This window comes from Cibotium barometz, chromosome 31 (genome assembly GCF_041138505.1).
Source record: "Cibotium barometz isolate CiBa-2024 chromosome 31, ASM4113850v1, whole genome shotgun sequence".
Taxonomy (NCBI): Eukaryota; Viridiplantae; Streptophyta; class Polypodiopsida; order Cyatheales; family Cibotiaceae; genus Cibotium; species Cibotium barometz.
In genome coordinates, this window is record NC_141076.1 from 28634115 (window position 1) to 28656979 (window position 22865).

A 22865-nucleotide genomic window follows, 5' to 3' on the forward strand; every position below is an offset into this window, starting at 1 on the left:
GAGCATACTTGGGTGTTAAGAGTTTATATTGTATTTGATTATCATTTTGTAAAGATATATAGCATGGGCATGAGGGTATTGTGTGAATATCTTGCATGATGAAAATGATGATGAGTTCTTCTTTCAAAAACCATGTGTATTCAGTGCCAAATGAGGAACAAAGAGCATACTTGGGTGTTAAGAGTACAAGGTGATACTAAATAATAGATTGTCGAATGGTTTTTTAGTACATTAGAAGAAACAAGTGGTATATAAACTTTATGTTGTGAACAAACTTATGAACAAGCTTCAAGAGGGTGCACTTCGACGAAGTAGGGTGCACTCCGATGAAGAAATTGTCTAACAAAATATGAGAAAAATTGCTATAAAGGAGCCTCCTTAGAATAGGATGCACCCCCACTATAGGCTAACAATAGAAAAAATGCAACAAAGTTCAAGACCCTAAAGACTGAAATAATCCATCAAAACTTAAATAAAGAGAATAAACATGTACATCAAGAGAATAGAGATATCAAGAGAATAGAGAATAAACATGTACATCAAGAGAATAGAGATATCTCCACAAAACTTGAATAGATTCATCAAGAGAATAAACATGTACATCATTGTCAATATTTCTAAACTTCCAAGTTATATCTTGATTTAAAGTTCTTGATCCATTGCATTACATGAATAGATCTTTTGGAAATTCTACAACCTAGAAATACCTGCACACAAAAGGTCATTGATGAAAGTTAGAATGTTACAGTACACAGTTTCTGAATATATCTGTAATATAGTGAGAAATTCTAGATAGGATAATACCTTTGCTCTACTTACTGATATTTAGAAGACCATGATTGTGTAGCAATTTATTGATAAATTCCTTTGTCGACTGAGACCTCAAGTTACTCCCTCCTTTTTGTAACCCAATCTTTTAGCTAGAGAAATCAATTTTGATGGCTTCATGCTTGAAATTTGAGGACCTTCTTTGATTAGAATATCCTTTATCTCATCTCCCATGATGTGAGGACCTTCTTTGATTAGAATATCCTTTATCTCATCTCCCATGATGTGAGATGAGCTACCACTATGGCTTTGCATGCTTCTTGCACCAATCGATTCTCCTTTATCACCTCTCTTTCCACCTATGTCCTTCACCCTAGAAAAGTCCTGTAATTGACTTGCAAGAGGAAGTTGACCAGTGTTGAACAATGTTTTGTGACCAAATCACATTATACTCTTGCCATTTGTCAATAACATCACCAACAAGGTTATATAAATCGTGGCCATTCGATATCAATTATTTTCAACAACAATACGTATATCTTCTGCAACATCAAGAAGCATTAAGTATGGTGTTAGTAGCTCTCCCATGAGAATGTTGTAATCTTTTTTATCTAAATCAAACTTGTTTGGAAAGATGTAGTTATTAGAGGGAGCAACACAAGCTTTATATGGAGAGTCATCAATAATAAGAACTGTCCTCCTCCCTGGATCACATTGAAAGGCTTTTGATAATCTTCTATGATGATAGGGGCATTCTTTCTGTAAGATTCCTCCCTCCGGCTTTTGAGGTGTAAGAACCTGCCCTTATGATCTTATAATTATTCCCCTCTCTGAAATAAAAGAAAGATTCTCTTTTACCCTATTTTGGCCTAGAGCGAGAAAATGTCTAGAGGGAGGTAATTCGGAATTGAGATATTTTTGGATATAAAAATCCTCCTAGTGTCTAAAATGGTTTCCCTTGAAGCAGAAATTCAAAAAGAACTTTCCAATGTGCAATTGGAATTAATTAAAAATAGGTATAAAGGACCTTAGCCTAAGGGTCTAGATTTTCAGAAATTTTTGAATTATGCTCCAATTAAGGTTCCTATTGACCAATAAGATTAATCCAAATGTAGGGAGGATATAAATTGAAGAATAAAATAAAATCCCCCAAAAATGAGTAAATGCTCACATAAGATGAAGAGTTGACTAAGGACAAGGTTTATTAGTTAAAAAAGAAGAGATATTTAGAGGAAATGATGCATTTTTGACACCTCACTGTGGGGATCTCCCCTCATGAAGGAGGTGCCTATTTCACATGTGTGGAGGAGTTTTAAACTCATAAATAATGAGATATTTTCATCTCTCCTCTCTCTTGTTTCAACTAGATCTAAAAAGTAAGCTAAATTGACCCAAAAATGGTCAAAATTTGACCAAACTGATCTGGAAAATTCTAGAATCAGTTTGCTTGGTTAGAGGCTCATTTTTTTCTATAAATAGAAGCCTCCTCCTTTGTAAAAGGTTAATAGTGTTTATGCACTGTTACTCTACTCCTACCCAGAGCCAATTACATTGAATTCACTTGATAATTCAATTGAATTCACTTGATAATTCAATTGTTTTTTACTAAATTCTCTCCAAAGAAATTGGTAGCCAATTACATTGAATTCACTTGATAATTCAATTGTTTTTTACTAAATCCTCTCCAAAGAAATTGGTGGCCACTCTTGATCCAAACAAGAGTAGAACCCTCAATCCCTCAAGCCAAAGGAAAGCTTACAAAACTCCATGTATACTAAAATTTCTACTTTTTAATTTCAAATCTATGGTTTTCTGATTTCCTTGTTTTTTTAAAATAGCTGATTAAAGTGAATCCTGATGTTATGCCTTGATGAAAAGGCTACCCCCTTCTCTTCCTTAAGAAATCAGTCTTTCTTTATCCTAAAATGAGTAACAAATAAATTGATTAAATGTTTCTTATTGTTTACTCTCTAGAAAGTGAAAATTGAGTAGGGTTAATTTTAAATTGAAAATAGAATGTTAAAAATTGAGAAATGGTCAACCATACAAAGGAGGTTAAGGTAAAATTTTCTTAAATTTTGTGGAAAATAAAGTTTATTTTTATGTTACTCTAAAAGAGTAATCCCATTGTTTGTGCATTCTAAAAGAAATATTTTTATTTACTCCATGTACATATTCACCTATAAATATTCATGGATATCATTGATATTGATTATTAAAATTAATTTCTATACATAGAAAGATGCATAATGGAAATCTTTATTATAAAAGTGTTATTTTCATTGAATTTAATTTCTATGCATAGAAAGATTCATATTATAAATTTTTTATTATAAAAGTGTTATTTTGATTGAATTTAATTTCTATGCATAGAAAGATGCATACTAAAAATTTTATTATAAGAGTGTTGTTTTCATTGAATTTAATTATGCATAGAAAGATGCATATTGAAAATTTTTATTATTATAAAAGTGTTATTTTCATTGAATTTAATTTATATGCATGGGAAGATGTGCAATGGAAATTTTTTTATTATAAAAGTGTTATTTTTATTGAATTTAATTTCTATGCATAGAAAGATGCATATTGGAAATTTTTTTACTATAAAAGTGTTATTTTGAATTTAATTTCTATGCATAGAAAGATGCATAATGGAAATTTTTATTATAAAAGTGTTGTTTTCATTGAATGTAATTTCTAGAAAGATGCATATTGGAAATTTTTTTATTATAAAAGTGTTTTTTTCATTGAATTTAATTTATATCTATGGAAAGATACATAATGGAATTTTTTTATTATAAAAGTGTTATTTTCATTGAATTTAATTTCTATGCATAGAAAAACGCATAATGAAAATTTTTATTATAAAAGTGTTGTTTTCATTGAATTTAATTTCTATGCATAGAAAGATGCATATTGGAATTTTTTTATTATAAAAGTGTTATTTTCATTTAATTTAATTTATTTCCATGGAAAGATGCATAATGAAAATTTTTTATTTTAAAAGTGTTATTTTTGTTGAATTTAATTTCTATGCATAGAAAGATGCATAATCGAAATTTTTATTATAAAAGTGTTGTTTTCATTGTATTTAATTTCTATGCATAGAAAGATGCATAATGGAAAAAGTATTCTTTTCATTAAAATTGATTTTTTTGCCTAGAGAGATGCATAAAAGATTTATTTTTATTTCAAAAGTGTGATTCTCATCAAAATTGATTTTACGCATAGAAAGATGCATAAAAGAATTTTTTTATTTTAAAAGATGCATAAAGGATTTATTTTTCTTTCAAAAGTGTTATTCTCATTAAAATTGATTTTATGCATAGAAAGATGCATAAAGGATTTATTTTTCTTTCAAAGGTGCTGTTCTCATTAAAATTGATTTTATGCATAGAAAGATGCATAAAGGATTTATTTTTCTTTCAAAGGTGTTTTTCTCATTAAAATTGATTTTATGCCTAGAAAGATACATAAAGGATCTAATTTTAATTTAAAAGTGTTATTTTCCTTCAAATTGAATTTATGCATAAATAGATACATAAAAAGATTTTTATAAAAGTGTTACTTCCACTGAAGTTGATTTTTATGCATAAATAGATGCGTAAAGAATCTTTATATCAAAAATTAGAATTCTCTTAAATTCTATGAATAGATGTAATGAGATGTGATGAGAATCACATAAGTGTGAATGAATGGATGGGTGGTTGTGATGTGAATAGAGGTGATGAGATGTGAGGTGAATAGATGTGATGAGATGTGATGTGAATCAAATAGATGTGAATGGATGGATGGATGTGATGTGAATAGAGATGATGAGATGTGAGGTGAATAGATGTGATGAGATGTGAATGGATGGATGTGATGTGAATAGAGGTGATGAGATGTGAGGTGAATAGATGTGATGAGATGTGAATGGATGGATGGATGTGATGTGAATAGAGGTGATGAGATGTCAGGTATGTGATGAGATGTGAGGTGAATAGATGTGATGAGATGTGAATGGATAGATGGATGTGATGTGAATAGAGGTGATGAGATGTCAGGTATGTGATGAGATGTGATGTGAATCAGATAGATATGAATGGATGGATGGATGTGATGTGAAGAGAGGTGATGAGATGTGAGGTGAATAGATGTGATGTGAATCAGATAGATGTGAATGGATGGATGGATGTGATGTGAATAGAGGTGATGAGATGTGAGGTGAATAGATGTAATGAGATGTGATGAGAATCAGATAAGTGTAAATGAATGGATGGGTGGTTGTGATGTGAATAGAGGTGAAAAGATGTGAGGTGAGTAGATGTGATAAGATGTGATGTGAATGAGATAGATGTGAATGAATGGATGAGATGTGATGTTATGTGAATCAGGATGTGAATGAATGATATGGGATATGAGTGGATGATATGAGATAGATGTGAATGAATGGATGAGATGTGATGTCATGTGAATCAGGATGTGAATGAATGATATGGGATATGAGTGGATGATATGTGATGAAAATGGATGTAAATATATAAGTGAAGATTGGATGTGATTGTATATGTGAAAGAATTGATGTGAATGAGTATGTGAAGAAATGGATATAGATGTGTATGTGAAAGAATATGATGTGATGGAAAGAGATGTGATGTGACATAAATATATGTGGATGTGAATGTGATGGATATGAATGAATGTGAATGTGATGAATATGAACGAATGCAAATGTGATAGATATGAATGAATGTGAATATGATGGATATGAATGAATGTGATGTGATGGGATGTGAATCGGGATAGATGTGAATGAATGAGATGTGAGGTAAAATGAATGAGATGTGATGTGAGTGAATGTGATGTGGTCTGAATGGATGAGATGTGAATGAATGTGATGTGATGAGATGTGGATATGGGTAGATGCGAGTGGATGAGATCTGATGCGGATAAATGAGAAAAGATGTGATTAAATGGAAAATGATGTGATGAGAATGGGAATACACATGAAATAAATGAGAATTTATGTAGAACAATGTGGAAAGATGAGAGTTTGTTATAGAAACTATATTTATGACCTGTTTTTAAATGACTATTTTATGTCAAGAATGTTGTGAATGAGGTCGTGGTGGAGACATAGTCTCATAAAGTTGCAACAACTCACGGAGAGTCAATGGAGGACATCTCGCGTAGCAAGGTCTTGACCAGCCTCGGTTTGATTAAAATGGTGAGCTTCCGAATGGTGGATGAGGGACTAAGGAAGCAGCCTATGAGTGAAGCGCTAGGACACCTGCGAAGGATCCTAGAGGGTGCTAACCATACGGTGCTCGGGCTCTGGGTCGTTGAACGATACCCACGCATGCGTCGAGGAAGATATTGGAACAAGGAGTAAGAGTTGTTTTCTAAATTCGAGCATGGATCTTGTTGATTGACCTTGCTAGTCCTCAACGGATAAGTCTATGGCTCTTTTATATGGATCCGTTAGTTGACCTTGCTGATCTTTGATAGAGATTCCATTTTGATATGTGAATATATTGCCGCTTACTATGAGCTAGGAACTATCAAAAAGGCCCCCCTGAGTGGACAGGTGGTGATGAGCATTCTGGCTGCCAATGATGCCATAGGTACACTGATGAAGGAATGATTGGAATTAAGGAATCAACCGGAGATTTTGAGGATTATGATCAGTGAATCTATGATTTCATTAAATGATTATTTTAAAGACAACTGATTCTGTGAAAAAGGCAATTTCATATTGGGTGTGTAAGTGGTGTGACTAATTTGAAGTTTGCATGAATACTCGGCTACGGGGCCTGGGAACTCTTTTCCGTGGTACTTGGAACAAAACCTAACCAAATTCCTAATTGGATCCCATCACTACACTGGTTGGGCGGTTGGCTAACCCACGGGACTAGATAGGGTTAGGCTGGACTGATGGATCCCTAAATTGAGACTCAATTCTGTTATGGTACAATAGATGAAGTAAATCCCGGACAAAAATTGTTCTATGGAAAAGAATCAACGGCTGTGCCTCTCAATGAGAAAAAAAGTGTTGGACTCTATGATCCAAGTGCAATCTTTTCCTTGATCTGACTATGGGACTTACGGGTTTGGTCAGATCAATTCAGCTAGTTAAGGCTTTTGACTACGTTAGAGAAAAATCATCTTGGAGGAATCGCCCGTGCTTTCCGGTCAAGGAAAGTTTTTCCGGGTTTGGTTTTGGAAGAACTGATGGATTAGTCTTTTGTCTGGATATCCGTGGGCAAGGCCCACAGGTGAGGAACCCTGCCCCATGCAAGAAGTGCTACTTCCGTTGCTAGCACCCTTAAATTTGTTACGCAGTAGGGACAGGGATCTCACACCTAGTATCATAGCAAATTGGCTAATGTGGATCAACTGAGAAGCCAAAAATGTCAAAAATTTATGAAGGAGTAATAAAAGGTTGCAATTGTGTGATAAAATTCATACAAATTGTTATTCAGATTGAAATTCATAAATTAGTAATTGGGTCTTCAGATTGAAGTACCGCAATTACATGGAATCCCTGACTTGCTTGAGACGTAGACATGATGGTATTTACCTTATAGTTCCAAGGACCCTGACTACCCATATATACCAAGGGTATAACTGTAGCTCTTTACTGGCAGTATATATACGAGTAAATCTAAGACTTGAAATTATTAGCATAAATGCTATCCAGATGATGAATTTGAATGTGGTTGATATGATTTTTAAATTCTGGTTGAGAATTGATGAGTTGATTTGGATTTTGATTGAAAAATGATAATTCCTGAATTTTGGTTGAAATGTAATAAGCTGAGCAAAACCACAATGAGGATGAATGGGACGAGTCCCTATGATGATGTTCATAACTGGAATGACGTTAATGACTTCAGCAAATCACTATGAGATTAGTGGATTGAGCTTTATAGATTGCTGCTATTAACACTTGACCCAGTGGATCAAGTTAAGGGATATCAAATTAAAAATCTGTATAATTGAAAATTCCCATGGAGGACTGTTCAGATAGAAATTTTGGTCTAATGGACCATTATTGTGATAAATGTTATGATCTGAGTGAATTTTTATCTGATGATGAGTTCTATATAAGGGATCTTTATCCCAGGATTCTGTTGGGTTCATGAGACTATAAGGAACCCCACAATTAGTTGGATCTTAAGGAAAAGAGTTCTCCTCTAATTTTGCGAGATGAGAACATCTCGTGTTTTTTAAGTGGGGTAGGATGTAAGATTCCTCCCTCCGGCATTTGAGGTGTGCAGGTGTAAGAATCTCCCCTTATAATCTTATAATTATTCTCCTCTCCGAAATAAAAGAAAGATCCTATTTTACCCTGTTTTGGTCTAGAGAGAGAAAATGTCTAGAGAGAGGTAGTTCAAAATTGAGATATTTTTTGATATAAAAATCCTCCTAGTGTCTAAAATGGTTTCCCCTAAAACAGAAATTCAAAAAGAACTTTCCAATGTGCAATTGGAATTAATAAAAAAAAGAGGTATAAAGGACCTTAGCCTAAGGGTCCAAATTTTTAAAAAATTTTGAATTATGCTCCAATTAAGGTTCCTATGGATCAATAAGATTAATCCAAATGTAGGGAGGAGATAAATTGAAGAATAAAATAAAATCCCCCAAAAATGAGTAAATGCTCACATAAGATGAAGAGAGTAGACTAAGGACAAGGTTTATTAGTTAAAAAAGAAGAGATATTTAGAGGAAATGATGCATTTTTGACACCTCAGTGTAGGGATATCCCCACATAAAGGAGGTGTGGGGATATCCCCACATAAAAGAGGTGCCTATTTCACATGTGTGGAGGAGTTTTAAACTCATAAATAATGAGATATTTTCATCTCTCCCATTTCAACTAGATCAAAAAAGTAAGCTAAACTGACAAAAATGGTCAAAAATTGACCAAACTGATCTGAAAAATTCTGAAATTAATTTTCTTGGTTAGAGGCCCATTTTTTCCTATAAATAGAAGCCTCCCCCTTTGTAAAAGGTTAATAGCATTTATGCACTGTTACTCTACTCCTACCCCGAGCCAATTACATTGAATTCACTTGATAATTCAATTGTTTTTGACTAAATCCTCTCCAAAGAAATTGGTGGCCACTCTTGATCCAAACAAGAGTAGAACTCTCAATCCCTCAAGTGAAAGGAAAGCTTACAAAACTCCATGTAAGCTAAAATTTCTAGTTTTTAATTTCAAATCTATGGTTTTTTGATTTTCTTATTTTTTTAATAGTTGATTAAAGTGAATCTTGATGTTATGCCTTGATGAAAAGGCTACCCCCTTCTCTTCCTTAAGAATTCAGCCTTTCTTTATCCTAAAATGAGTAACAAATAAATTGATTAAACTTTTCTTATTGTTTACTCTCTAGAATGATTAAAGTGAATCTTGATGTTATGCCTTGATGAAAAGGCTACCCCCTTCTCTTCCTTAAGAATTCAGTCTTTCTTTATCCTAAAATGAATAAATTGATTAAACTTTTCTTATTGTTTACTCTCTAGAAAATGAAAATTGAGTAGATTAGAGTACTTACTTCAAATTGGGATTAATTTTAAATTGAAAATAGAAAGTTGAAAATTGAGAAACTGTCAGCCATACAAAGGAGGTTATGGTAAAATTTTCTTAAATTTTATGGAATATAAAGTCTATTTTTATGTTATTCTAAAAGAGTAATTCCCACCGTTTGTGCATTCTAAAAGAAATATTTTTATTTACTCCATGTACATATTCACCTATGAATATGCATGGATATCATTGATATTAATTATTGAAATTAATTTCTATGCATAGAAAGATGCATAATGGAAATATTTATTATAAAAGTGTTATTTTCATTGAATTTAATTTCTATGCAAAAGAAAGTTGCATGTTGGAAAATTTTTTATTATAAAAGTGTTATTTTCATTGAATTTAATTTTTATGCATAGAAAGATGCATAATGGAAATTTTTATTATAAAAGTATTGTTTTCATTGAATTTAATTTCTATGCATAGAAAGATGCATTTTGGAAATTTTTTTATTATAAAAGTGTTATTTTCATTGAATTTAATTTACATGCAAGGAAAGATGCATAATGGAAATTTTTTTATTATAAAAGTGTTATTTTCATTGAATTTAATTTCTATGCATAGAAAGATGCATATTGGAATTTTTTTAATTATAAAAGTGTTATTTTCATTGAATTTAATTTCTATGCCTAGAAAGATGCATAATGAAATTTTTTATTATAAAAGTGTTGTTTTTATTGAATTTAATTTATATGCATACAAAGATGCATATTGGAAATTTTTTTATTATAAAAGTGTTATTTTCATTGAATTTAATTTATATGCATGGAAAGATGCATAATGGAAATTTTTTTATTATAAAAGTGTTATTTTCATTGAATTTAATTTCTATGCATAGAAAGATGCATAATGAAAATTTTTATTATAAAAGTGTTGTTTTTATTGAATTTAATTTCTATGTATAGAAAGATGCATAATGGAAATTTTTATTATAAAAGTATTCTTTTCATTAAAATTGGTTTTATGCATAGAAAGATGCATAAAGGATTTATTTTTGTTTCAAAAGTGTTATTTTCATTAAAATTGATTTTATGCATAGAAAGATGCATAACAAAATTATTTTTATTTAAAAGTGTTATTCTCATTGAAATCGATTTTATGCATAGAAAGATGCATAAAAGATTTATTTTTATTTCAAAAGTGTTATTCTCATTACAATTGATTTTATGCATAGAAAGATACATAAAGGATTTATTTTTATTTCAAAAGTGTTATTCTCATTAAAATTGATTTTATGCCTAGAAAGATGCATAAAGGATCTAATTTTAATTCAAAAGTGGTATTCTCATTAAAATTGAATTTATGCATAAATAGATGCATAAAAGGATTTTTATAAAAGTGTTATTCCTAGTAAAGTTGATTTTTATGCATAAATAGATGCGTGAAGAATCTTTATATCAAAAATTAGAATTCTCTTAAATTCTATGTTTAAATTTTATGAATAGATGTAACGAGATGTGATGAGAATTAGATAAGTGTTAATGAATGGATGGGTGGTTGTGATGTGAATAGAGGTGATGAGATGTGAGGTGAATAGAGGTGATGTGATGTGATGTGAATAGATGTGATGTGATGTGAATCAGATAGATGTGAATGGATGGATGGATGTGATGTGAATAGAGGTGATGAGATGTGAATGGATGGATGGATGTGATGTGAATAGAGGTGATGAGATGTGAGGTGAATAGAGGTGATGAGATGTGAGGTGAATAGATGTGATGAGATGTGATGTGAATCAGATAGATGTGAATGGATGGATGGATGTGATGTGAATAGAGGTGATGAGATGTGAGGTGATTAGATGTGATGAGATATGATGTGAATTAGATAGATGTGAATGGATGGATGGATGTGATGCAAATAGAGGTGATGAGATATGAGGTGAATAGATATGGGGTGAATAGATGTGATGTGAATCAGATAGATATGAATGGATGGATGGATGTGATGTGAATCAGATAGATGTGAATGGATGGATGTGATGTGAATAGAAGTGACGAGATGTGAGGTGAATAGATGTAACGAGATGTGATGAGAATCAGATAAGTGTGAATGAATGGATGGGTGGTTGTGATGTGAATAGAGGTGATGAGATGTGAGGTGAGTAGATGTGATGTGAATCAAATAGATGTGAATGAATGGATGGTTGTGATGTGAATAGAGGTGATGAGATGTGAGGTGAGTAGATGTGATAAGATTGATGTGAATCAAATAGATGTGAATGAATGGTATGGGATATGAGGGGATGATATGTGATGTCATGTGAATCAGGATGTAAATGACTGATATGGGATATGAGGGGATGATATGTGATGAAAATGGTTGAGATGTGATGTCATGTGAATCAGGATGTAAATGAATGATATGGGATATGAGGGGATGATATGTGATGAAAATGGATGTAAATATATAAGTGAAGAATGGATGTGAATGTATATGTAAAAGAATTGATGTGAATGAGTATGTGAAGAAATGGATATAGATGTGTATGTGAAGAATTGATGTGAATGAGTATGTGAAGAAATGGATATAGATGTGATGTGTCATAAATATATGTGGATGTGAATGTGATGGATATGAATGAATGTGAATGTGATGGAAAGAGATGTGATGTGTCATAAATATATGTGGATGTGAATGTGATGGATATGAATAAATGTGAATGTGATGTGAATGTGAATATGATGAATATGAATGAATGTGAATATGATGGATATGAATGAATGTGATGTGATGGGATGTGAATCGGGATAGATGTGAATGAATGAGGTGTGAGGTAAAATGAATGAGATGTGATGTGAGTGAATGTGATGTGGTCTGAATGGATGAGATGTGAATGAATGTGATGTGATGAGATGTGGATATGGGTAGATGCGAGTGGATGAGATCTGATGCAGATAAATGAGAAAAGATGTGATGAAATGAAAAATGATAGGATGAGAATGGGAATACACATAAAATAAATGAGAATTGATGTGGAACAATGTGGAAAGATGAGAGTTCCTTATAGAAACTGTATTTATGACCTGTTTTTAAATGACTATTTTATGTCAAGAATGCTGGGAAAACATTTTGACCATCTTGTGAGTGAGGTCGTGGAGACCTAGTCTGATAAAGTTGCAACAGCTGACAGAGAGTCAATGGAGGACGTCTCACGTAGCAAGGTCGCCGAGGTCTTGACCAACCTCGGTTCGATTCAAATGGTGAGCTTCCAGTACGGTGGATGAGGGACCAAGGAAGTGGCCTATGAGTGAAGCGCTAGGTCACCTGCAAAGGATCCTAAAGGGTACTGACCATACGGTGCTCAGGCTCTGGGTTGACAATACCCACACGTGCATCGAGGAAGATATTGGAACAAGGAGTAAGAGTTATTTTCTGAATTCGAGCATGGATCTGGTTGATTGACCTTGCTGGTCCTCAACGGATGAGTCCATGGCTCTTTTATATGGATCCGTTGGTTGACCTTGCTGATCTTCAACAGAGATTCCATTTCGATATGTGAATATATTGCCGGTTACTATGAGTTAGGAACTATCAAAAAGGCCCCCTGAGTGGACAGGTGGTGAGCGTTCTGGTTGCCAATGATACCATAGGTACACCGATGAAGAAATGATTGGAATTAAGGATTCAACGAGAGATTTTGAGGATTATGATCAGTGACTCTATGATTTCATTAAATGATTGTTTTAAAGACAGCTGATTCTGTGAAAAAGAAAATTTCATATTGGTGGGTGTGTAAGTGGTGTGACTAATTTTAAGTTTGCATAAATACCCAGCTAGGGGGCCTGGGAACTCTTTTCCTTAGTACCCAGGACAAAACCTAACCAAATTCCTAATTGGATCCCATTACTATAGTGGTTGGGCGGTTGGCTAACCCATGGGACTAGATGGGGTTAGGTTGGATTGATGGATCCCTAAATTGAGACTCAATTCTGTTATGGTACAATAGATGAAGTAAATCCCAGACAAAAATTATTCTATGGAAAAGAATCAACGGTTGTGCCTCTCAATGAGGAAAAAATCATTGGTCTCTATGATCTAAGTGCAATCTTTTTTGTGATCTGACTACGGGACTTATGGGTTTGGTCATATCAGTTGAGCTAGTTAAGGCTTTTGAGTACGTTAGAGAAAAATTATTCTGGAGGAATCGCCCGTGCTTTCCAGGCAAGGGAAGTTTTTCTGGGTTCGGTTTTGGAAGAACCGATGGATTAGTCTTTTGTCCGAATATCCGTGTGGGTGAGGCCTTGAGTGAGGGACCCTGCCCCGCGCAACAAGTGCTACTTCCGCTGCTAGCAACCCTAAATTCATCGCGCAGTGGGGATAGGGATCTCACACTTTTCCATGCACAATAGCATTAGAAATGGCCCTAGGGCCATTCTTGCATGACTCCAAGGCCATCCTTGCATGCTTTAATGGCCTGATTGCCATGAAAAGAATTGCCCTGGGGCCATTCTTGGATGCCCCATGGCCATCTCAAATATGACCTTGAGGCCATTGGGTGGTGCAAGAATGGCCATGGGGCCATCCTTGAATGGCCATGGGGCCATTCAAGGATTCCCCAGGGCCACTCTTACATGTTATTTGAGGCCTTTACGGCAAAACAAGGGCTTTATTTGCCATGCAAGGATGGCCTTAGGGGCCATTCTTAGATGCCCCCATGAGCATGCAAGAAAGTTGGGTGATCCACCAAGCCCATGCTAGAATGGCCCCAGGGCCATTCTTGCATGCACAAGAGCATCAATAATGGCCCTTTCTTACACTTATTGTGCATGAAAAGAATGGCCCTAGGGCCATTATTGGATGCCCCATGGCCATTCCAACACAACCTTAAGACCAAAAGAGGATGAAAGAATGGCCTTAGACTTAGAGAATAGCCTTGAGATCATGCAAGAATGGCACACGAGAAATTCTTGCATGCCCTAGGGCAACTCAGAGGATGCTTTTTGAGGCCCTTATATCAAAATAGTGTCCTTAGTTGCCATGAAGAAATGCCCTAGGGCCATTCTTGCACCTGTTGTGCAAGAATAGAATGGCCTTAGGGCCATTCTTGGGTGCCCAAGAGCATGCAAGAAAGTTGGGTGGCACCAAGGCTAGAATGGTCCTCGACCATTCTTGCATGCCCATGCTCAAGAATGGCCCTAGGGCCATTCTTGGATGGTCCATGGCCATTCCAATATAATCTTGAGACTCGAAGAGCATCGAAGACTGGAATAGTCATGGGGGCATTCTTGAAAGAATACATGCAAGAATGGCCATAGGGCCAATCTTAAGGTTGATATGCATAAAAAGAATGGCTCTATGAACATTACAAAATCAATGCCACTAGCTCATGAGACTCCTTATAGAAGAAAGCTCTCTTAGCATCTCTACTGAACAATTACACAAATTATTTTCTTTTCTCTGAGCGTATAAGCTTAGAAACCAAACCTGCAGTAGAAATTTGTCTCACAGGAAAGGGTTGGGCTTCTTCAACTGCTTGCGAAACAGATGCTTGGGAGGTAGAAATAGTAGTTGGTTGTGGGTCCTCAGGGATCTTTGTCCACTGTCTAACACTATGATCTAACTTTGCAAACTCCAAGAGATTGGAATGCATGTCATCACGGTCTTGAGCTCTTTCAACTAGACATATTACCTCTCTTTTTGCCTTCAGTGCTTGCTTTGACACAAAGCCTTTACTATATGCATTAATCAAACTTTGTATGCACTGATTGATGACCATGGCCTTTTTCAATTTTGTAAAAAGACTATGGGGTCCATACTCTTTACTTTATCATACTCCAATGGTAACATAGTTGCATCTAAGATGGGACCCTGAGCACCAACATAGTTGTCATGGCCTTTATATGTGTTCTCCTTGCTCAAAAAATAAGCACACTGAAGAGCTCAATGGCACCATTGTATGGTGCATCATGCACAAAATGTAGAGCACCATAGAACATTCTATGCCATCCAAGAACTTTCTGTAGAGCATCTTGCAGATGCACAATATCAACAATCTTTAAAAAGGAAAAGAATGCATATTGTGATTGTGAGACTGCCATGATACCATTTCAACAATTGAGAAAATCTCTCAATGCTCCACTACATATCTCTTGCACTCCTTTCTGTGCTATCCAAGACACACAATCCAATCGGCATTTGATTTTGATAAAATCAAGCTGATAAAATCGAGCTAAAAAGTGTTCGCCTTTCATCTCTAAGCTCCACAATGGGAATACGCCATGCAAGATTTGTCACAACCTGCTCTTCCCTATTGACAGCAACAATCCATTGTATGTAACCCCTTGCATCTGATGGAAACTCCAAGTTCGTCTTACGAACCTGCAATCTTACCTTTATCCATGGCTCACACTTTCGATGAAGCACATGGTATACACTATCATTAATGTGATAAGTTGAAGCTAGCTCCTGCCAATCCTTGCATTTCTTTGAATTATTAACACTGTTGAATTGAAACAATAGCTGCTCTTGCAAAACCTTATCCTGCTTCACTAGTATCACTTTATCAACCATGTCAATCTTTTCCTTGTCTACAACCCCCTTCGAGAGCAAGATGTCCCCTTTAAAAAGCTCTGTTTGAATAAGCTTGATCACATCCTCTTCTAAACCACACAAGCATCTGAAATGAGATGGATTAGGCTTCTTTCCCCCAAGTTCGCCATTCTCGACATCTTTTATAATCTTTAGCCAAGAATAGAAGATGTCGTCGGGGCATGTAACCATGTGTGCCTGCTTTTGTGCAAAGTAGGCACCCATTGATGATTCGTCACTCGAAAAGGAATTCTATCATCATGAAAAAACAAACAGAACATAAACAAGACAGTTCCAATTCTGGTACATCAAAAAAGCTATCAAATAAGATTAAAAAACATAAGATACAATGACTTACATCCCAATTTACACGAGAAGGGTGTCCCTTTAGGACTCTAACTGCTGGTCTTGAAGGCTTTTTATAATGCTCGTACTGGCTTCTTAAGTGCTTTAATATGTCACTATAGGGCTACTTCGTGAATAATGCTTGTGCCTCTAGATTTGCCATCTTGGAGATGGCCACCGTCACTATTGGAGGTGCATTCACAATAATCCGAGCCTTTCAACACCTATAAACATCTTTCAAATAGAGTAAGCTCGGATCAAGATTATCCTCTGATATAATTGCCTTTGCAACATAGATAGAATGTTGGCCATCTATGATCCAATATGTATATTTTTAAACATCCCCTACCTTTAGATCTTCCTTGGCTAGTGGCTTGTGTATCCCTTTAGAAATCACCTTGACAGGCATTAGATATGCACATGAACAAAGATTGTTTGCCTTTCCAGCAAACCATCCACAAATTTCCTATGCTTTGATAATGTCCATGGGATGACATATAGTGTGGTTGAGTGGTGATAGCCAGACAATTGAAGAGTACCATCAAGCTTTTGCCCTTCTCCTCAAATATTCCCCGCAATTGGATAAAGAGCAGTTGATGTGGCCAGATTCATTCGAGGAATGAACGAGCCATTGGACACCTTAGTGAAGAATGCCAAACCTGTCTCAATGGCTGAAGTTGTAAGAATGGCAAAGGACTTTGCCAAAGCCTTTGTTGTTAAGGTCCCGCCAAAGCTTGCACCCTCTAACTTTAAAAGATTCCAAACCCTGGGAAGTACTTCAAACTTTCCTCCCCCAAAGAGGTAGCAAAGCCCAAATCAGAATCAGGATACTGGGAGATTCAGAAGTGAAGGAAGACCCTTCCCACATAACACTTTCTCAGGAGCCCCCCCTCTTTCAAGGATTCAGAGGGATGAGCTTAGAAGTGAGAACCGGTGTTTTGGATGTCAGGGTTTTTGTCACCAGCTGAAAGACTGCCCGACTCTTTCCATGTCAAGGGGACAAGGAAGTCAACAACCAAGAGTGCAGAGACCAGCCCCTTCCTATCAGTCAAATTAGGGTCCATCTCATCAAAATCAGGGCAATCCTAGGAGAACTCCAGCTTAGCCATCTGCCTCTGTCCAGAGTAGCCTTAGAACTCCTTTCCCCAGAACTCGGGCAACCAAAGAGAAAGAGTTCCGCCTCAGATTGCAGTAGCCACAGCAGTCATAATAGCACAAGTAGTGGAAGAGGAAAGAGGACATATTTATGCAAAAATTGAAAACCAAGGGCCAAATCACCAATTCTCTGTCATCCAGCTGAGTATCAGGGTAAGCCTTTCAAGCTTTTGATTGATTCAGGCAGTACCCATTCTTTCATTTCCCCAAGATGCTTGCGTAAGCTAGTCTTAGAACAGAAATCAGGGAAACCTATGCAAGTTGAATTGGCCAGTGGGAAGATTCTTTTCACTCACCTTGAGATAGATCGTACTTAGTTCAATCTAGATGGGAATTTAATCGACTGTCAGCTCAAAGTTATACCTTTGGGAGTTTTCGACGGGATCCTTGGAATGGATTGGCTCCACAAAAATCAAGCTGACATTCACTGTCATAATGGAACCATTTCCTTCCGTGACCTTCACGGAAATAAAGTTCAAGGAATCAAAATTTCAGGATCCCCAAGTCTGCGTAGTTAGTAAAGGCTTCTAAGTTACTAAAAGGACTTAAGACTTAGAAAGAAGCAGCTCATTTATGTTGTCAAAATGAATCCAATAGACTCAAAGTTAAAAGCTAAAGAACTTGAATGATTAAGTGATTATGATGATTTATTCCCAGCAGAATTAACAGAGATGCCTCCAATTCGGGAAGTAGATCATGTGATAGAATTGACCCCCGGAGCTCAGCCACCACAGTAGCCTTGTGCACATATAAAATGCCAGTTCTTGAAGCCATCAAACTCAAGGAATAGCTTAGACAGCTGTTAGAACAAAGGTTTGTAAGACCCAGTGTTTCACCTTGGGGTGCGCCAGTTCTCTTTCAGAAAAAGAAAGATGGAACGCTAAGACTCTGCGTGGACTACAAAGGCCTCAATCAACTGTTGACAGTTAAGAATAAGTATCCTATCCCCAGAATTGATGAGCTTCTGGATAGGTTAAGTGGAGCTCAGTCTTCACAAAGATAGATCTCAAATCAGGGTATTATCAGATCAAGATTAATGAGCAAGATATCCCGAAGACAGCCATCAATACTCGGTATGGGCATTATGAATTCACTGTCATGCCATTTGGATTGACAAAAGCCCCAGCTACATTCAATCTCTTAATGCAGGACATTCTCAGAGAATACTTGGATGATTTTGTTCTTGTTTTCTTTGATATATTTTGATTTACTCAAAGAATATAGCTGACCATGAAGCTCATGTCAGAAAAGTTCTTGAGATTCTAAGGAAGCACCAACTCTTTGCAAAAAAGAGCAAATGAACTTTCTCTGCCGACCATGTTGAATATTGGGCTTTCTGGTATCCAAAGATGGGATTTCTCCAGATTCCGCTAAAGTCCAAGCAGTCACATAGATTGGCCTGAACCAAAAATAGTGAAAGAAGTCTGAGGATATTTGGGATTGACTGGTTGGTATAGAATTTTTATACCAAAGTATGCTCTCATAGATTCCCCCCTAACTAATCTTCTCAAGAAAAATATTTCGTTTCAATGGTCTGCCCAGGTGCCAGAGTGCTTTTGATAAGCTGAAGACCGCCTTGGTAACCAATCCTGTTCTGAAGCTGCCAGATTTCTCTCTACCCTTTGAGGTAGTAACTGATGCCAGTGGTTTTGCCCTAGGAGGTGCGCTCATGCAGGAAGGTCATGCAGTGGCCTATGAATCCCGAAAACTCAGAATGCATGAGAGAAATTATGTTGTCCACGACTTGGAACTATTTTCAGTAGTATATGCCCTGAAGTTGTGGAGACATTACCTACTGGGTCAAAGATTCACATTGATGATAGATCATTAGAGCTTAAAGTGGATCTTCACTCAGAAGGATCTCAACATGCGCCAAAGAAGGTGGATGCAGACCCTGGAGGAATTTGATTTTGAAATCAAGTACCGCCCAGGCAAAGAAAATGTGGTAGCAGATGTCCTCAGCAGAAAAGCCTCCTTGCTTGCAATTACTGTGGTGTCAAATCCTTTGATTATTGAAGTAAGAGAGAAGATCATGCAGGATAGATTCTTTGGCCCTATTGCTACCCTACTTATGCAGGAAAACAAAACTCCACAGGAGTTGAACTGAGTTCAAGGGTACAGCCTAGATGATGGAATTATGTATTATAATTGCAGGCTATGCATTCCCAATGATGAGGGAACTAAGGGTCAAATTATGAATGAAGCCCATGACAGCCTTATTGCAGGACATCAAGGTTTCATCAAAATCTACATGTCTGTAAAGAAAAGCTTCTTTTGGCCTGGTCTAAAAAAGGATGTGCTTAATCATGTACGTCAATGTCTGACCTGTCAGAAAGTTAAGGCCGAGAGAGTAAAAATGCCTGGGAAGTTACATCCATTAGACATCCCCCAGATGAAGTGGGAATGTATCAATATGGATTTTATTACTGGATTACCTTCAGTGCAATCAGGTTACAACTCCATCTTCGTGGTAGTTGATAGACTAACCAAAGTTGCCCATTGATTCCAGTAAAAGAAACCTACACTGCAATGGATGTGGCCAGAGTTTTTCTCAAGGAAATGTTCAGATTGCATGGCCTACCCAGGAGAATAGTAAGTGATAGAGATCCCAAGTTCATGGCCTACCTAGGAGAATAGTAAGTGATCGAGATCCCAAGTTCACATCAAGATTCTGGACTGCATATTTCGAAGCAGTAGGAACTTTCTATCTCAGCACAGAGCTTACCACCCCGAGACCAATGGTCAATTAGAAAGGGTAAACCAAGTAATCAAAGATACACTTTGGTCATGTTGTGGCAGGGAACCCAAGAAGTGGCTAAGTTATCTGCACCTAGTCGAGTTCGCCTACAATGCTTCTTATCACCGAAGTATTGGGATGAGCCCTTTCAAAGCTCTGTATGGACAAGATTGTTTAACTCCATTAACTTGGTCCGGCCCATTGATTAGGGTCAAGATGTCCAGACAGATGCTTGACAACATGGAGCAACAGATGCAGTCAATTCACAAAGATATAAAAGCTACCCAGGATAGACAGAAGCAGTATGCAGATAAGAAGAGGTTAGACATAAAATTTGAAGAAGCAGATATGGTCTTCATTCGAGTACACCCCAAAAGAAGTTCTCTATCTCTTGGGAAGTACAAGAAGATATCCCCCAGATATTGTGGGCCATATTTGATTACAAAAAAAGTAGGTGACTTAGCCTACGAGCTTCTTCTGACTCCTCATCTCAATGTACATAATGTATTTCATGTCAGCCTTCTTAAAAAGTATATACCAAGCCCGAATCATGTGCTTGATGATGAAATCTTAACTTCTTCAACCCAAGGGCAGATGGAACTCCAACCTGAAGAAATCCTTGATGTTCGATAAAAGGTTCTCATGAATAGAATTCTGAGAGAATTATTGGTTAAATGGAAGTTCTATCCTTTTGAAGATGCCACCTTTGGGAGAAAGAAGCCAAACAGCGGGATTACCCCCCCAGTTTGCGAGATGAGGACATCTCGCATTTTTCAACTGGGAGAGAATGTAAGATTCCTCCTCAGCCCCTCAATATGTCCAATATCTTCCCCCTGTAATCAATTTCCTCTTCAGAATAATAAAAGATCTTGTTTCTACCTATTTTGGCTTAGAGAGAGAAAATATTCTAGAGAGAGGTTTTTCAAATTTTTATTTATTTTCAAAAGGCCTTATCCTACGAAGAGTCCAGATTTTCTAAAAATTTTAAATTAAGGTTCTGAGGGGACAATCAAATTCATCCAAATGTATGGAGGAGATAAATTTAAGAAATAAAGAAAATCCCCCCAAAAATGAGTAAATAATCACATAAGATGAAGAGTGGACTAAGGACCAAAGGAAATACTAAAAGAATAAATTTTTGACACCTCAAGAGTGGGGATTCCCCCTCATGAAGGAGGCGCCTATTTCACATGTATGGTGGAGTTTTAAATTCTCAAATATTGAGATATTTCATCTCTCCTCTCTCCTAATTCAAGTCTAGTTCCAAAAAGTAAGCTAAACTGACCCAAAAATGGTCAAAAATTTACCAAACTTATCTGGAAAATTCTAGAATCAGTTTGTTGCTTAGAAGCTCACTTTTTCCTATAAATAGAGGCCTCTCCCTTTGTAGAAGCTTAATAGTGTTTTATGCACTGTTACTCTACTCCACCCCCCAGAGCCAAAAATAGTGAATTTATTGATAATTCATTAGTTTTTGACCTTTCCCTCTTCAAAAGAATTGGTGGCCACTCTTGTTAAAAACAAGAGGATCCCTCAAACCATCAAGCCAAAGGAAAGCTCACAAAAATTCAAGTAAGCTAGAAATCCTACTTTTTCTTTATTCCTTTTAATGGTTTTCTAATTTTTATTTTGTTTAAAATAAAAAAATGATGTTATGCCTTGTTGGAAAGGCTTTCCCCCTCTCTTCATTCTTAAATTCAGCCTTTCTTTATCCTAGATAAGTAATCAAATTGTTAGAATTAAACTTTTCATATTGTTTCTCTTTTAAAAGTGGAATTTGATTAGTTTAGAATGCTTTAAACCATTTGGGATAATTAAGTAACTTGAGGATAGAAAAAATTGAAAAATAGTCAGCCATACAAAGGAGGTTATGGAAAAAAATTTTAAAGCTTGTGAAATAAGTTTTATCTTTTATTATTCAAAAAGTGTAATCCCCACCATTTGTGTATTCTAAAAGTGTTATTTTCATTCTAGGCATAGAAAAATGCATAGTAGAAATATTTTTATTAATAAAAATATTATTTTCATTAAAATTTAAATTCTATGCATAGAAAGATGCATATTTGTTATTTTTTTATTATAAAAGTGTGATTTTCATTAGAATTAACAACACAAGTAGATTTGTAGGTGCTATCACAGCCACCTTTCCTTTCTTGAAGAGTTTGTGTTGATTTCTTTTGCACCCACTGATATGGAAAATCAAGGGTGGCTTTTGGAATCTTTCTGAAACACTCTTTTACCCCTAGCAAAGCATGGCATTTTGGAAGCCAAATTGCGGTTGCACCCTCATAATAGCCTTGTGCTTTAAGAACATGTTTTGGGACCCATCGAGTAACAATCCGAGGTTTAGGCTTGGAAATGATGTGCTTCTTAAGAGGCTTAGCAACTGGACTAGATGGTACAAGTTTGTACGCATCTTTGGGTAGCCACATTGATAATTCCTTCTTGCCCGGCCTTCTTTGAGCAGCAACTAGAGTAGTTGGAACATGCCAGCCATGGCCCTCACTTGAGTACTCATCAATTATCCACATCATTTGTTTTGGAGCTTCAAGAGAGCAGATTTTGAGAGTGGGTTGTGTAAGGTAGAAACATTACCTCTTTGACACGATAAAGCTCGTGGAGTAGCAGATCCCAAGATGCAATCAGAATCAATTTGCAACTTGTATTGTCTATTCTTCCAATCAGTAATTGGTAGCACTTAACCACGATCTACCGAGAACAACCTCTACTACTGCCTTGGACTTACGTGCCACA